Genomic DNA, 18,529 nt, shown 5'->3' on the forward strand with positions numbered 1-18,529 from the left:
CTCCTATCTTTAACGCCTCAACGGCCCTGATAGCAACCAAGTGTACAAAAATATCTCAAAAGTTTCTAAAAAGTATTTGCTTTCCATGCATATCAGTTTAGTTTTTTTTTCATTTGTCTCGTGTTCAAATATGTCTTCTTGATACAGATTTGTGAGATTTCAACATTCGTGATAGCATCTCACGAGTTATTGCAGCATGGCGCTTAGTGTACGCGTGTGTGTTTGTGCGTGCATGTGTGTGTGTGCGTGTGTGCTTGTGTGTGTGTGTGTGCGTGCGTGCGTGTGCACGTTGCTTCGATATTTGCTACTGTGAAATGAGGTAAAACCCTCGCTACCTTCTGTACTGCCACTATCATAGTACTGCACTCTTTCGGTCAGGCTGTTACAATGGCTTCTAGTCCTGAGTCATGCTTTGAAACGAAAAATATAACTTGAACTTGTCTTCCGCTTGCCATATTCCACTGCACATTTTGTTGGCATCCATTCATTTTCCTTTTTTTCCTACTGCGATTATACTTTATATCCTTGACCAAGATCAGCACATGGTATTCGCCAGAACTCAACATTTTTGAAATTAGCTCTTGATTCTGTAGTCTGAGGTTCTGTTGATATTGCAGGATGAAGCTTAATTGCAAACTGACGAATAACTGATCACATGATGCTTACAACAGAATAAATATATTCGGCGATTTTTAGTTTAAATGAAAGAAAAGTTCGCTAAGGCGAAGAAACATATATTAAATCGGCCAACATGCCACACAAGTCTACATTAACAGCAACGTAGCTCTCTATCAACCCGCGTGCCGTCATAATGGGAGAAGTTGGATGCTCCATTTTTGATCTCCGTCTGTAATATGGCCACAGCCCGTTGCATTTATCATCCTTGTGCTTTGCGCTGTAGGTCTCAACTCATCGGCTTCAAGAGACAACCCCACTAGGGTCAATTAAAACAATTTTATTTCTGTCCTTAAAAGTTTTTCTTCTCTGTTCAGATGCCGAAATAACAGCGACTGGAAGAAGGCATTATATGGCCGTTTCCCTGTATTTCAACTGATCTTCTGCTAATTTGTTAAGTTATACCATTGTCGGGCACCTGAAAACAAAGCTGCGTCGCACAATCAATTTGGTTATAATTGGTATAAAAGAGTTAGGCAAATTGCAGGTTGTGATCCATTTTTACTAATATTTACGCATATTTACGAAGCGGCCGGAATACAGTTTACAGTGCCAAATTAGCACTGAAGCTGAAAACGCTGAAGCGATAAAGTGCCCCTCCGACTTTGAACGATCTTTTGGGACAGCACTGTATCTGACAGGGAGGGTTCCAGTAGAAGCCGCATGGCGGCGGCACTGGACGACATAAGACAAAAACGACAACAAGCACTCTGTCAACACATATCGTTATGCTTTGAAAATTAAATTTATTAATGAGACACAAACTCATTAGTACGCACTCGTAAGATACCACTCTACATTATACGCCCCTCAAAATACAAGTGAACGCCTTTGTATATCAGCCCCTACAAGCATGCCTTTCTGCCATAAGCGGTGCCGTGCTTGGCTCTGGACCGAAGTGTTGTGAGTAGATTCGAGGCTCACTTATGGGTAGTTTTATGCATAAGAATAAATGAATTAATAAAGCCGTGTTTTGAAGGTACGGTGTCGGTCGCTGTTTGGGATATAAAGAATAAGGAGGGGTTGACGCGCAGCTTTTTGGTTCTTATCGAATTTTTTCTCTTCGCGTAAAAAGAATAATAATTATTAATAACCCCAAATCTCGACAGATCATGCTCGACAGAAATGGTTTGGTTAGGTTAATGGCGTTTAACATCCAAACGGGACTCAGGCAATGACAGTTACTGTAGTGGAGGGCTCTGGAAGTGTCGACCACCTGACTGAAGACAGGCTTTCGCCTTAGAAATATCGTCACATTGCCCTATCAGCATCGACTGGTATTACGCTATTACTTGCGTCGAATCCTCCCAAATAACGCGTTGTTTATCGTCGCTCAGTGCTTCTACCAAAGGATACGGAAGCGAATCCGGCCACGGCGGCTGATTTTCAATGGAAGAATAAGCCAAGGCTCCCGTATGTTGTGCCATACCATTTTTAGTTTAAGAAACTGAAAATGGTTTATGGTCGCTGTGCGACCATAAACAACGCGCCATTGAGGCGGGATTCGGCGCAAGTAATAGCGTAATACCAACCGATGCTGACAGTGAAATGTGACGCAATTTGTAAGGCGAAAGCCTTTCTTGGTTCATTGTCGAAATCTCGGGTGCGTGAGAGCTGTTTGCGACATTCCGCGAGATCTGTTCATGTCTATCGTTCCTGCCATCTCCAGGGAAACGTAGGGGCTCGACGACAAGCTGCGCTGTGCTGTAGCACTAATCCCACGCTTGGAACGGGTGCGTGCAAAGAAACTCCTTGCGACAAGCGCGACGGAGTACCGGCCATGTCCAGCAGCAATGCTCAGGCTTTCGCATTTCTCCATCGCAGATTCTGCTCTGCTCAACGCATTTTACTATGGGAGAAATATAGCTTAATTTTAAACGACATGTCAAACAAACACAAGCACCAACTAAGTGCTTTGAAATAGGCTAACTATATCTGACATTGGGATGTACTGCCATGTTAAATACAGAAGCGTAAAGCTGCGCTGCGCTATATCAGTCCGAGTTAAAGACCCTATGTGTGGTCGAAATTACTTGGCAGCATAAAGACCTTATCAAATAAAACTACTATAGGGGTTAGTGTGTATATTTATTTTGGGCCTCTTTTATCCCGAATATTACAACAAGCACGCAGTCATACCAAACTGCATAACATTTGGTTTGGTTTAGGGTGTTTAACGTCCCAAATAGACTCAGGCTGGAGTGGAGGACTCCGGAATATTTCAAACATCTGAGTTTCTTCAACGTGTACTGATATCTCACAGCACACGGGCGCCTTGCTCTTCGCCTCCATCGAAAAGGTTCCACTGAGGCAGGAATTCGATCCCCTATCCTTCGGCGCAGTAGTCGATCGCCACAATCACTGCGCCACCACGGCGGGGCAAACTGCATATCGTGAAAGACTATTCCTCATAGAACACTCTTTACCAAGCCGGAAGTGCCAGCTCGCCTAGGTGTCGTATGGCAAACTCGGGATTCGACTATCATAAAATGCCGGATTTCACGGCCGCTCTTTTCCCATTTCAGAGGTGCAGCCGGAGTTGGCAGCGTCTGGCCGTTCAGCCATGTCAAGGGACATCACGAAGTCATGCATTCCGACCACCAGTCAGTGCGTGGTAATGAAAGTTGCCAGCTGCCTGGCAATTGGCCGTGAATTTTCGCTCACAGCTCAGAGGCCCCCAACGCCGCTGCCAGAATTTCTGAGGAGCGGCTGTTTAAGGCTGTCGCGTTGAAAGCACAACTGGGGGCTGCAAATTTTCTTGACACTCAGAACTAAAGTATAGAAAGCATTGGTAGCACCGAAAATGAGTGTGGTATACTTAGCCTCGACACTTTCTGCCCGGCTTGACTGCGGTGAAAAGGACACGTTTTATTACGGTATTTGGAGGGTTCAAATAATCGATCCTAGAATAACCCTCAACCATGATAACGGCCACTTAAGCCGACATATGAATGCAGCCGTGAAAAACAATAGAGAAATTTCTCTCCTCGGCATGCCTGATGTTTCGCTCAAGAAGTCTACTCACACGGTAAGGTACTGCATTTAAGACCTACTGTACTGTTTTGACGCTAAACTGATAAGTTGTGGCACTGCCACTGCTCTAAAATACTCCGAACACTGCGCACTTAAGGCGAGGTCAAACTTTGAAAATGGTTTTCAAGCATCGGCTGTACAATATTTTTAGTTAGAGCAACGCCTGTGAAATGAGTATGCGCGAAGTCTTTTATACACGCAGCGTCTATTAGAGCTCGAGTCTAGATTCCGCCAGGCAGTGCACTTACTTGCAATGGTAGGGGTGGCTTTGAAGTGACGTCAAGCCGAGCAACCGGCTTCCGTCCTCGTCGCCCAATACGTTGAAAGGAAAGACGGCCACACCGCTTTGCGATGGCACTGAGCCGATTCGAAGCATCTGCAACGAGAGGGGAGTATGTAACAACAGGTGAATTTTCGGATGTGCGGGAACGTCAGCAAAGAAGAAAGTAAGAAAGAACGAGAACGTAGTAAAGAGGAAGACAGAGGGGCCAAAAAAAAAAAAAAGAGAAGCATCTGCAAGATGGTTCTGAAGCTAGGTGAGACAGAGTCACCTAGGATTATCGCAATGAAATTGGTTATGCGTGACTAGGCGGTAAAAATAGCGAGGATATCAGCATACAAATAGAGTCCTTCCTGACTAGACCGAGAATGCAAAGATTTGGAATATTTCATCGAATAAGAAGAAATGCGGTACTGAAACCCAAGATGGCTGCAGTTCACGCAGGAAGCTAAGTGTACTGTCGGGGTTATTATACGGATATAGTTTCCAATCATCGCGTTCACGGCACCTGCTGAAAAGAGTTGCAGACAATAACTGCAGATGGCAGCAGGCAATTACTTTCGCGCACAAGCAACGGCACCGCTCCGCCTTCTTTTTTAGAGTGCCAGCCATATTCAGAGCGGTGCGCTCAAATGTTTTTATTAAAAATGCTTCTCTCGGAATGAGACAACATAATCAAGATTACACGTCCGAGGAGATTTTTTAAACACGTTATTGATCCGCAATCCGCTCTACAAAGCAGCCACTGTGCAGAGAGTAGAGAGCGCACCGCGAATTTCTCGCGTACGAGCGAACTTCGTCGAATACGGCGCTGCTTTCCGTTGAAAAACGATAGAAAAAACGGACCAATCAACATGGCGCCTTGTTAAGAATATTCCAAACAGGATATGCTGGCGTGCTTCACCGCATAGTTCACGGTAACGAAGATCGGCTCGCCTTCCATGAATTACCAATAAACCTTCCCGGACGAGTTCATTTGGAACCACAATAATACCAGCTGCACGCAGCGTCGCCAAATAAACAACTATACCTGATGAAAACAACAGTCAGGCTATAAGCGAGAACTACACCTTGCCGTACAGCCTACCTCGTTCATTCGAAAAAGATGGACACGGGGCTTGAGCTTGCACTTGGCAGTACTTGAAGGGGCTCTGCTCCCGGCAACTCGACACGCGGCGGACACATCCGCAACTCATGGCCAGAGCAGAGGCTACACTGGAGTGCTCGCACGCGCCTGCAGACAAAGCAGAAGAAAAGCATTACGGGCTGCTAGCTGTTTCTTCGTGCGTGGCCGCTGTGGACTCGATGACGTTTTCAAGGATATTTACGTGGAGTGCGAGCGGTATTCCTCAACTGCACAGCTTTTCACGGTGTCCCTGAGTAGAGACGCTTTAGACAGCACCGCAAAAAAGACACGACCGCGAATTCGAACCGTGGTAGAACACTTGCGCGCGCAACGGGATAGGGCTAGGCTCACGAGACCGGGATCTTCAGCTTTCTCGGCATCTTGTTGGCGGGATGTTGATAGTGGTCCAATGTAGTTTCCGCAGAATAGACTCTTCCAACGTCTTTCTCGCAGGGTTTAAAATAACTATCTATGAAGAGTTAAAAATAAACACCCGGAACATATATGCTTCTATATATACTAAAGGTTGCAGTGGTAATGGAGGTTTCTTTTCGATTAAAATTTTATATGTGATGGTCGTATGCGGACACAAATAAATGATCCTGACGTTTGCAACATACGCTATAGTTGTTTTAAAAAAAAGTCGTCTATCACAACAAGTGTAAAGCGCTGGTTTTGACATTTCAAAAAAGTTGTACATATAACCCCTGGAGCCTGGGCATTAAAATTAAGTCGTGTATCATGTTTTGGTCCAAAAATCTATGTAATGTGTGCGTTTATGAAGGCTTTTTATTGACAATTTTCATTGCAGCAGCTATTTTAGTAATAAATTTGAAGTATTGCGCCCGAAGCTACAAGCTGCAAAAAAGTCAATTTTCAGCCATATTCTAACATGATGTAATAAAATGCTACCACTGGAACATTTTCTCTCTTTATGCGTTTCGTGTGATTCATTTCTAGCAATATTTGTCGGCCTAGAATTGCAAGTGTTTCGTCACATTCCTTCAAATTCTGACACTATTCAAAATCGTCAAAATATGACCTTTCATTGCAATTAAAATTCGCTCATTTATGATTTTTTCTGATCTCCCTCAAAAATCGTGGCTGTTTTACAAATATGAGCCAATAAAAAATTGAACTCTGTTGTTTAAGATTATAAACGCAAATATAAAACTGAGCTCATGACCTGCAAAATTCAATTTTCAGCCTTGCATTTGGCACAATGATGTCAGTGATTACCACTTAAGCTTTTCGTCCTGTATGATGCAGATACAGTTATTTATTCCAGTTAAAATTTGTACCTCCAGATTTGCAAATTCTTTCTCCATACCGCATCAGTATCAGATAAATATAAAAGATCAATAATTAACGACATTGATCATAATTTAGAACATGGCTCTTCAGTCTCTATTAAGATTTCCCCAAAACAATCCACAATAGTTTATGATTGTAATGCACTTGAAAAGTATTGCAGTATATTGTTTAAACATATAATCTAAATATAAATCTGAGCGTATATTTTTTGTCCTTTAAAACTGCTTAGGCTGACGTTTAGGACGAGAAAGAGGAGGGATAACTTTTTTTATAAAGATAATCCGTCTGAGGATTTCTTCTCTGCTGACTGCACGTAGATACATTTCACAAGACACTGTGTTCGAGGTGATGTGTGCGATCCTTGAGCTTGTTTTGTGCTTTATTATGTGTACTACGAACTGTTCGTTGTACGCATTCCAGGTGCAACAAACTATGGAAGCACGGTGCTGTTTTACGGTTTTATCCGAACTATGGGACATCTTTTGACAATATACTTTATTGAGGTCAGTTCGTCTGTGGAAGCTTCACGCGTATCAGTGCGCTAGAGACCGAGCCGAAACTCGGAGAAAAAGGATAATATCAAAGTAACAGAATAACTAAGCTCGACTAAAAAGGCAAAGAAAATATTGTTACGTGGCGACAAGCAAGAGAACGGCTCATCATGGTGACATGGTGAATGACGAATTAATGGCTGGCCTAGCGCTAGGGCTGCTCTCTCGCCACTGCCGATCTTCTCTCTTCGCAACAATATAAAAGGGTACATTGCAGGCAGTAATATATAGGATTACAAACTAAACACGAAAAAGGCAAATATTAAGCGGAGAGGGCGCATACAGAGATCACGGTGAAAACTACGGATCAAGTTATCGCCGGCGCTGCGCTGGCTCCATGGCAGGGTGTCGAACCGGAACCGGAACCGAAACGGACCCAAATTTTTTCGTCATCTTGGAATTTAACACGAACCAGAACAAATGTTAGAAACTGCTTCGAACCGGTTCGCGGCATGGTTCCGATCCACTTTTTCAGGCAATTTACATTAATTTTTTTTCTTTTATCGGTGCCTGTAAAGCGCTCTCCTCGCTTAATTCCAAGGCGCCACTGCACACCGCAAATATCACAACTATATTAAAAAATTTTTCCTTGCAAAAAGATGACAAGAACTGAAGAAATATGTTGCGACATGCATAGCACCAATCTTTAGTGTCGGGCTGTCATTTCAATCCAAGCATGGAGGAATTTCCCTTTTCGTGAGCCTTCCTAGGAATTAAAATATTTGTAGATAATTTGTAATTTCATGTATATTTAGACAAATAAATATACAATCATGTACAACTCGAAAACAAAATATGACAAATCTGTTAAAACATTCTCACGCAAGTCATTATAATGTTATGGAAAGAACACAGTGGTAAACGCTAGTTCACTCTTAGACGCACACCACACACCGCACACCACAGAACGAAGTTAGCTAGGCTTGAGCGTCGTCTTCTTCACTACTTCACATCAGCACGTCGTCGTCGTCTCGATATACTGTGCTCCGTAACAGTTTTCCCCTTGCCGAAGAAGCACCGTCCCGGTGCGTCCTACACAGGAGAACTCGAATGATATGGTTTTAGACGGGCGACATGCACGAGTTCAGGATGAGGAGCTGTGGAAGGATTCTTGGGCTGTAAAGGGGCGATCTCATAGGTCACATCGGTGATGCTGCCCGCCACTCGAGCTATGTGGCGGGCAGCATCAGCGCGGGCGATGGCATCCGAAGCGTAGCTGCAGGAAGAGTCGTCAAGAGGCAGCAAGGTGTCGAATGGGAGTAAAGGGTCACGGCCGAAGGGTAGGTAAAAGGGAGATTATCCGGCGGTGTCATGGCGTGAAGAGTTATAGGCGAACGTGACGAAAGGTAAGGAGACATTCCAGTCACGATGGTGATCGGACACATACATAGACTGCATGTTGGTCAGAGTGCGATTGAGGCGCTCAGTAAGACCATTCGTTTGCGGATGGTAGGCCGTGGTGAACTGGTGACGAGTAGCGCATGAGCGGAGAAGGTCATGAACCACTTGAGAGAGGAAACAGCGGCCACGATCTGTGAGCAGTTGACGTGGAGCGCCATGAATCAAGATGACATCATGCAGAAGAAAGTCGGCAACGTCGGAGGCGCAGCTGGTAGGGATAGCCCTGGTTACAGCATATCGGGTGATATAATCAGTCGCCACAGCAATCCACTTGTTTCCAAAAGTTGATGTCGGAAAAGGTCCAAGAAGATCGAGGCCCACACGAGAAAACGGCTCTGTCGGCACTGGAATTGGTTGCAAGGGCCCACTAGGTTGAAGCGAGGGTATCTTACGGCGCTGACACAGCTCACAAGCGGCGACGTAGCGACGGACAGAACGGTAGAGACCAGGCCAGAAAAATCTGCGTCGCACACTGTCATAAGTGCGTGTGACTCCCAAGTGTCCTGCTGTAGGAACGTCGTGAAGTTGGGCGAGGACACTAGAGCGCAGATAAGCCGGAACGACCAGTAAAAGGTCCGCGCCATCTGGACGCATATTGCGTCTGTATAATATCTCGTTATGGAGTACAAACATGCTGGCGGAAGAATCGGGGATGTTGCGCAGCTGGTCAATAATTGGTTGCAGGGCAGGATCACGACGCTGTTCGGAGCCGATATTGATAAAGTCCGAGATGGACAAAACATAGTCGTCAGCAGTATGGTCGGACAAATCAGGAGGATCTACGGGATGGCGGGACAAGCAGTCAGCGTCTTGGTGTAAGTGGCCGGACTTGTACACCACAGTAAATTCATACTCTTGTATTCGTAAGGCCCAGCGACCTAAGCGGCCAGTGGGGTCCTTAAGTGAGGACAGCCAACACAAAGCATGATGATCAGTCACTACACAGAAGGACCGCCCAAACAAATAAGGGCGGAATTTGGTCAGCGCCCAAACAAGTGCAAGGCATTCCCGCTCTGTGATTGAATAATTGCGCTCAGAGGACGAAAGCAGGCGGCTAGCATAAGCAATGACGCGGGAGGAACCATGCTGGGACTGGGCAAGGATAGCACCAATACCATGTCCGCTAGCGTCGGTGCGCAGTTCGGTAGGTGCAGAAGGATCGAAGTGCGCCAGAACAGGTGGGGTGGTGAGGGCGGAAATAAGCTTCGTGAAGGCATAGGCTTGGTCAGGACCCCATGTGAAAGGTACGGTTTTTTGCAGAAGAGAGGTAAGTGGGCGAGCGATGTCTGCGAAGTTCCGAATGAAGCGGCGGAAGTAAGAACAAAGGCCAAGGAAGCTTCGCACGTCACTTGAGCTACGTGGGGTAGGGAAGTCGCGCACGGCTCGAACTTTGTCAGGGTCGGGCTGCACACCATTTGCGTCAACCAAATGGCCCAAGACTTTGATTTGGCGCCGGCCGAAGCTGCATTTTTTGGCGTTCAATTGAAGACCGGCGCGGCAGAAAACGTCCAGGACCGTAGAAAGGCGATCAAGGTGGGTTGTGAACGTGGAAAAGAAAACGACGACGTCATCCAGGTAGCATAAACATGTTGTCCATATAAAGCCACGGAGGAGTGAGTCCATCATGCGCTCGAATGTTGCAGGAGCGTTACAGAGTCCAAATGGCATCACCTTGAATTGATAGAGTTCGTCGGGGGTGACAAACGCGGTTTTCTCGCGATCCCGTTCGTCGACAGCAATTTGCCAGTAGCCTGAACGCATGTCGATAGAAGAAAAATAGCTGGCACCATGCAAGCAGTCAAGTGCGTCATCAATTCGCGGAAGAGGGTAGACATCCTTCTTTGCTATTTGATTAAGGTGGCGATAGTCGACACAAAATCTCCAACTTTGGTCTTTCTTTTTGACCAATACGATAGGAGACGCCCAGGGACTGCAGGAAGGCTCAATAATATTTTGCGCCAGCATCTTGTCCACTTCTTTCTGTATAACATGCCGCTCAGTAAGGGAAACACGATAAGGCCGTCTGTGGATAGGGTTGGCGTCACCCGTATTGATTCGATGGGTCACAGCGGATGTTTGGCCCAATGGTCGGTCACCGAAATCAAATATATCGCTGTACGACAGCAAAAGGTCGGAGAGAGCTTTGGCTTGGTCATCTGGCAGATCCGCGGCTATCATGCCTGAAAAGAGGTTCGAATGAGAAGAAGCCGATATATGCTGCTCCGACAGATACCGAGGGGTTAGAGCCGCAACTTCGCAGTCCGCCAAAGGAAACAGATCAGCGAGTGCGATACCATGGGGTAAAACGAGTCGAACGGCTGAAGTTGAGTACGGGAAGATAGGTGCGGTTAGCAGTGACAGTCACGACGGTATGGGGGAGTATGACGTTGTGACGGAGAACAACATCGGTAATTGGGCAAGTGACGTATGTGCCGTCAGGAACTGCGGGGATCGGGGCCAGCGGGACATAAATAGCAGCTTCGGGTGGTAGGCGAACAAATTCGGCGGATCGGAGGCGGGGCTTGACATCGGTGTTTTCGGAGCAGTAGGGCAGGTCTAAGCGAAGAAGACCAGTTGAACAATCGATCAGGGCAGAATGGGCCGTTAAAAAGTCGGTGCCGAGGATCACGTCGTGAGGACAGCGGTCGATAACAGTGAAGAGGACAGGGGTAGTGCGACCGGCAATACCCACGCGCGCAGTGCACAGTCCCACGACGGCAGCGACGCTTCCATCGGCAACACGAACGGCGGATGAAGCGGCGGGTGTGACAACCTTTTTGAGACGGCAGCGAAAGGATGAGCTGAGGACTGAAATTTGGGCACCAGTGTCAATGAGGGCAGTAACAATGGCACCATCCACATAGATGTCTAGAAGGTTGCGGCGATGAGCGAGGGTCAGCAGAGGATATTCGGGCCGGGTCGTCAATGCAGCGTCACCTCCGGGAGCTGCATTGGTTAGTTTTCCGGATGAGAGCCGGAGAAGTGGGGAGATGTGGAACGACGAGATTGGGGCGAGCGGGACCTCCGGGTCTGAGGAGACGGCGAACGGCTGGGCATGCGCGGGGCTGGCGAGTTAAAGTCACGAGTGCGCGTATCACGGACATAGGTTGGGTGTGGAACATATTCGGCGCTGCGATCAGAATAGTAGCGAGGTCGAGGTGGCGGAACCCAACGGCTGCGGCAATGGCGGGAAATGTGGCCGACACGTGAGCAGTTGAAGCAGATTGGTCGGTCATGCGAGGTTCGCCATTCGTCCGGGTTGCGGTAGCGGTAGCGATACCGCGTCTGAAAGGACGTGGTAGGAGCCGCAGCAGCTACGACAGGAACATTAGGTTGGAGCGAGGGCTGTGTGGAAGGTTGGCCGGAATTGAAGTTCACGTTCGCGTTGAGGCCCACATTTGCGAACTCTTGGCGAACGACAGATTGGATTAAGGCTATAGTAGCATCCGCTGGTCGAGGAGCGAACGCAACGGGTGTCATAGCCTCTATCTCTCGACGAACAATCCTGGTCAAGTTGAAGGGATGAGATGGCTGCTGTAAGGTTGGACTATCTTCGCACGAGGACGTAGCAGCTGTGTTTGGCAAGCGTTCGAATCGGTGAGTAATACGGCGGTGTTTTGCTTGTTCAAACTGGCGGCAAACTTGGATAACTGAGTCGACCGTTGGACAATCTTTGCAAAGCAGCAGATTATAAACATCGTCTGCAATTCCCTTTAATATGTGGCATCGTTCGACGATGTCGCAATGAGTACGACACACGCATAGCAACCGTATGCGATGCAACGCTAGCAGATGGAATTTCGTTGACCGAGAGTTCAGAATGATAAGCTGACGCTGACTGTGGGATGCCCGCCTTGGGCAGCAATTTACCAGTCTGTTCTTGAGTTGCATCTGAATGTAGCGCATATATGATTCCATGAGTCGGTCTAACATTTTGACCTCTCTTCCTTTTCTCCCTAGCGATTACTGCTTGTTTTATTTCCCTTTGCAAATTAAACTACGCCAGGAGTGAAGCTTCGATGTTCAGAAGTGAAGACTGGGTGGAGTAAGGAACCGAGTGGAATTTATGGTATGAGTGTCAATTCACAAGATCTATATAGTGCGCCCTTTATACTTCCCTTACGACGATGTGGAAAAAAAGAAAATGCATTTTTTCGCTTGATCCCCCATCACTGATGCTAATACCTCAAAAGGCCTAAAAAGGTGGCCCTGAAAACTAGAAGCGCACTACGGATAGAAAACTTAACTAATAAGTACCCTGATCTACGGGTTGCCCGGCGACGAAGGAGGTCAGGGACGCAAACCTCAAAATGCAGGGAGAGGAACGAGGTGAAGAGGACCGAAGGTGCCTGTGAAAATATCTTAAGGAAAAAAAAAACAGAAAACAGAATGACAGTAGTTCTGCATTCGGTGAAGTGCAGCGAGACAGTACGTTGACCAGCGTACGTTGACCAGCGAAGAAAGGTTTTGAAGAAAACAGCATTTGGTTACCACATGAAATCGGCACCATTGCCAGCGGCAATAAAGTACCGTTTCAAGTGTCAACAGTATCTCCCCTTAAGATTGAGCTTACAAATCTGAGGATTAGATTGAAGCCTTTGGTATGAAAATAAGAGAAGAATGCCTGCAAGGACTCGAAGACAGCTTCAGTTCCTCAAAACTGAAGTAGAGAGCCTGCAATCCGCATTCGATAAGGTCATGTAAATGAAGACTCTAATGTTTTGATTTTTCGCAGGAAGCGAATTTGCGATGCCCAGAACCTACAGTAACACTTGTTGTGCCATCTACTCAAGTCAGAGTCGAGAAAGCAATTTGTTTAGTCATCAAACCTGGATGATTTCAACCACCCTCGACAATGTCTTTACTTGGTCTGTCTATGCTGGCAAATAAAAACGTTGTTGCACTATTTACTGAGCAAATAATAATGTATTTGTGAGAAGCTATGATGTCATGTCATGCTTGCATGAATAATGCGATTAAACATACCAGTCTAGACTGCAAGTGGTTGTACAAGAAGGTACATAGTGCGTCTATGCAGGCAACCATGATGCGCATCAAGAGGGTGGTCGCATCGAATCGCGGCTACAGGAGTGAGAAAATTAATCCGGTTCTCCAACAAATATAATAATGACACCAAATCCAATACCTGGCGAAGGGGACTTTTTTGTGTTCCTTTCTTGCCTCACCACACTTGTGTCTTTGCGTTTCAGCTAACTAGAAACGCGAAATGCAAAAGCATTCGCGTGGTGTGGGATATATAGTCGCACATACAGTATATACATCGTTAGTCTTTAGGTGTGTGCTTGGTTTGGTCTTAATCTGATTTGAAAGTCGTTTAGCGGGAGCCGAATGAAATAATGTTATACATGCAGTAGTAGAGGTTTCGCTCTAAACTGAAATTCCTGAGAAATTTTGCGTACCTGAAAAGCGCAACAATAAATATTATGTTCTTGCAACTTTCGAAGCCTGACAGCTTGAGTTCTTTATTTTCCAATGAATATAATCATTATCACCCCTCCCCCCACTCCCCATCTTTATCTAACCGTCCATGACTCATATAAACATTTTGCTGAGACCTGTACAACCTTTTCCTGAGCCTGCATGTACTGTGGAGCCCCTGACATGTATCGACAAAAACATATAATAGACAGATTGCTATATGAAATTTCCGCTTTCATTCTTTACTGAAAAAGGCAATAAAAGTGAGTGCAAAAAGAGTGCAGAAAAATAAAGAAAGCGGAAACTTTTTGTCTTTTTGCTGAACGTGTTTGTACCGACTCCGGCAGTATCGAGACGGTTCGAACCGGAACGGAATGTGTCTGCCGAAACCAAACCCGAACCCGAGCCCAACCCGAAAATATTCCGGTCTGACACACTCTTCGAAAGCGATGAAACGCGCTCATGTTGTCGGTGATTTGGCGCGAGCAGAGGAATCGCGCCACCTATTGCGCCTTTTGTTTCCCACCGACTCTGATGGCGTAATTAACGCTACATTGATTGACCATTGTGAGAATTTGACCGCTCCAACAGACTCTTCTGTTTCCTCGCGTTAGAACTTGAGCGCAGTTCACTGACCTCACACGTGCGTGGCAAGCAGACGTCTTCACTATAAAGTTGTTAATGTTGAACCTTGACAACATGATATTTAAAGCTCGTTCCCTTCGCGTACCGGTCTAATGTCATCTATTTCACTTGCAGACACTTAATAATCTGTTGGTAGTTGTTTCGTGTGTTTAGTTGCAGGTATCCAAGCAAGTCCGTCTAATCCTCCACACAGCAGGTGATGGGCAAGTGTTCACAGGACAGTAGAGCAGAACACAGCAAATGTTCAGGCAAGTCCCAACGGTTTCTTCAGCTTCGTCTTTCTTTCGCGTCACTACTGCTTATCGTCCTCTTCTTCAACATCCAGTGACGCGCAGGGCATATATGTAACAGTATCTATACGAATACAAGCCTCATTTAAGGGTTGAATTCCTGTGAAATACTTGAACTTATATTTTCTTCATTGTGTAAAGAAATAATAGTTTTGTAAAGGAGAGGAGGACTTTCAATTCCCGCCGTTTTTTGTCCTAACGCCGTTACGGTGGTGGTGGCTTCTCGATGGAGTGAGCACATGCGCTATCTCGTAAATTGTAAATTCTCTGAAGTGAAAGCAGGAATGGTGGGTGATACATTCAAAAGTGCTTCCTTCTGTTTTAAATGGGACACTTCTGAGGAAAATCTGGACAGTCTGTATAAATGTAAATATAGCTGATTATTAGAGCTTGTTAAAACTTTAATTTTGTGTCAGTTCATTGGCGGTATCATTTCCTAAACGAGCCATCATTTCGAAAAGCTTTAGCTCCCATCATTACGACAGAATCTGGAGTAATAAACATTTCTTGCTGTACTGTATACTTCACCATAGAGACCATAATATCGCACTTAGGTTTAAAACCGCTTTGGCGAGCTTCAATTCGTCCTGCTGTATAAATTCGCAAAAGTTTATACGATTGGTATCGTAATTCCGTTAAGAATTAGGAAACCGCTTATAAGCAAGACCCATCTCTACCTCGTCTTTGCACACACGCCGCTAGCCGTCCTTCTCTATTGAATTAGCCAAGCAAATAACCACTAGAAAAATTTACTTTCATCATTGCATCCTGATTATTGGGGAAGGGTGAGTGCGTCCTGTCAATACACGGCAGCAGGCGGAGAGGGAGAGGGAGGAGGCATCGTAACACGGGTAAAGAACCCTGCGAATAAATCGCCTCAAAAGCAAACACTCCGCCGGAGTGGCGCAGTAATTGGGGCGCACAACTACTGCACCCAAGTTTGCGGAATCGAATCCCGGCCTCGGTGGCAGCTTTTCAATGGCGGAGAGAGGAAATGTGCCCGTGTGCTGTGCGACGTTAGTGCAGGTTACAAATACCGAGGTGGACAAAATTTCTAGAGTACTCCTTACTACGTCTCTGATAGTCTGGGCCTCTTGAGGGCGTTAGAATTATCCCACAAACAAATGAAAAGCAAGTTTTTCTTACTTGCTGTTTCTGGCATAGTTTCCTGTGAACTCGCTATCGGCAGTATTATAAACAAAAAGACATATCCTCCTAAAATATGACGATGCTTTTCAGGTGAAGGTCTCGTTCAGTGCATTGCGCAAACATATTAGAAACAACATATGCGGACTAAACAAAATGATGTGATCGACAAAAATTTTTTTTTCGCAGCTTGTTGCTCCTGCGACTATACGCCAGCGTGCAAAGTGACGGCCATGCCACTGGTGGCGGTGTTCAAAATAAATCCTGGAGCGGAGCCTGCCGCATCGTCTGCTAGCCGAGTGTTTCTATGCGATCCTCGCGTCATGAATTCGTTTTCCCGCGGCGCCTGCATCGTTTCATAAACATCATACGCTCCACAATGCAATGTGACACAAACTGGGGGCCATCTCCGGCTATAGTTTTTCCTTGGGTAAAAATTTCAAAGCTATAAAAATGCGCTGGAGATTGTATTTATTCGTCCCAGCTTGGCAAGCAATATGACCTATATAACGTACTATTCGAGTTCACTTCGCGTTAGCAAACGCTTGTCATTCCTATCTCATATTTGGATATGAAAACTTTTCAAAAAATTACGGCGTATCACCGTATTTCTCTGAAGATCGCTATTACTTGCGTTTAGGTAAAGGGAAAATAATATATGTTGGCTGCTGAGTAAACCTTTTACAGAATTCATTTACTTAGTGCAGTGCTGCATATTTTACTGCACTAAATTTTTGAAGCCAATAATAGGTCCTGGGTGTAAAGTAAAGGCGGATATGATGAGCATCAGGTACGAAATTTAATTAATGAAACACTGTGCTCCAAGCGCATGGCACGTGCATTTATTGGCTTAGAAGCGGTGCTTATTATGAGAAGCTTCTCTAAATAATTTGTCCTTTTACCTAAGCGCATAAGCTGTATGACGCGAAGAATGTAAGCGGTCGCTTTGTAGCGTTTCACCCATTTCCGTCTGTATACGTTACAAAACGTGTCATCGCCGCGGTCCAATCCATCGAGCGGCTAAGAAAATTTTAGCCATTTTATTTGTTTTCTCGAACAACTAAAACAACTATAGAAAAGGTGAACCATCATGTACCAACAAAAGCCTTACCGTGTTTGAAGCCAATTAAAAATAAATAAAAGGAAGCGAAGCGCTTGAATTAAAAAAATGAAGAAAACTGAAATAAAAGTACTAATAATAATAACAATAAAAAAGACGAGGTCCGACACACAAGATGGTCTACGCTGGCCCAAAGAAGAAAAAAGCATCCAGAAGGTGGTATGCACACCCGAATACAAGACAGAATTAAAACGGAAAAGCAAAGAGGAGCAGTAAAACAAAGAATTCCCGGCAGAACCCACAAGGCTAATCTCACCTGTGGTCAGCAACAACCTCAAAGGATATACAAAAAATGACAAAGTGTGGTGAAAGAGACGGGCGTAACAAACACAAAAACATCCGAAAGATGAAAGACTGCAGTAAACAGTAAACAGGATAGTCAACAACAAATAGAAATATAGTAGAAATAAAACAGGATGGAAAATCGAGTTTGACAGTCTCCTAGGGCATTGTAATGGTAGGTTCACAAAAATCCACAAAGAGAAAAAAACTATAATAAGGAACAGAATAATGAAACAGAAATAAAAATGAGAGAAAGTACTCATAACCTCAACACAAGCGAAAGAGAAAAACAAAGGTATAGCCTATAGACAAAACAGAAGAAAAAGAAAAACGTTAGAGAACATCGACTGATGCAAAAGACGGCCGTCACTACACGAGGTTATATTAATCCGGAAAAGGCTCGGTAAGAGAAGTGCTGGAAGAGGATGCCTAAAACAAATCTACGGCATTACTATACCGGACAGCTAGGCCTGACAACAGTAGCATAAGCGGCAAAAAGTAACACAGCACAGAGGAGTTAACAAAAAAGAAACAAAATTGTTATTTTCATAGAATTTTGTGTGGTCCTTATGAGGGCTTGACTATCGTGAGGGATGCTTTAAACATCGGAGCGCTTATTTAAGCATCGCCTATTAATATCAGAATGCGATTGCGTTGTCGTACACCGTTCGCGTCGCGAATTCAGTAAGTCCATCTTTACTATTCTTGAACCAGCGAGCCTTCGAAACCTATGTCTGTGTATGTCTCACTACACGGAAATCCTGGGTTGGATCTACACCCTCATGCGAAGTTGATTCAGTTTAATTGCCGCCCGATTTTCTTCAGTTACGCAACTTTTTAAAGAAATTTAGCATGAATCTGAACATTGAAAACTGCTCTTCAATTTTTCATCAACATTTTTCGTGCACGGCGAACCACGAAGACAATGAATTTTCTGCGATACGGGACCCTTAGCTATGTTCCACTAATGTCTTATGAATTCGACCGATGAAGTGATATGCCTACAAGAGAGCGGTGCTGGCACGGTGTAATGGCGGGTGGCGCAGAATGTCTCATATATTAGGTCGAGGCATGTCATCATGAGGACATATTAAAAGAGCTTACAAAGGAAAGGCATTGTAAATAAAAAAACAGAAGATTGTTTTGTTAAAACAATCAGTCGATACAGCATAGCCACCGAAAAGCTGGGCAAAAAAATGCGGCTGGTCATTTAGCGCTTGATTCTAT

This window comes from Amblyomma maculatum, chromosome 7 (assembly GCF_055883805.1).
Source record: "Amblyomma maculatum isolate TAMU_Amacu chromosome 7, ASM5588380v1, whole genome shotgun sequence".
Taxonomy (NCBI): Eukaryota; Metazoa; Arthropoda; class Arachnida; order Ixodida; family Ixodidae; genus Amblyomma; species Amblyomma maculatum.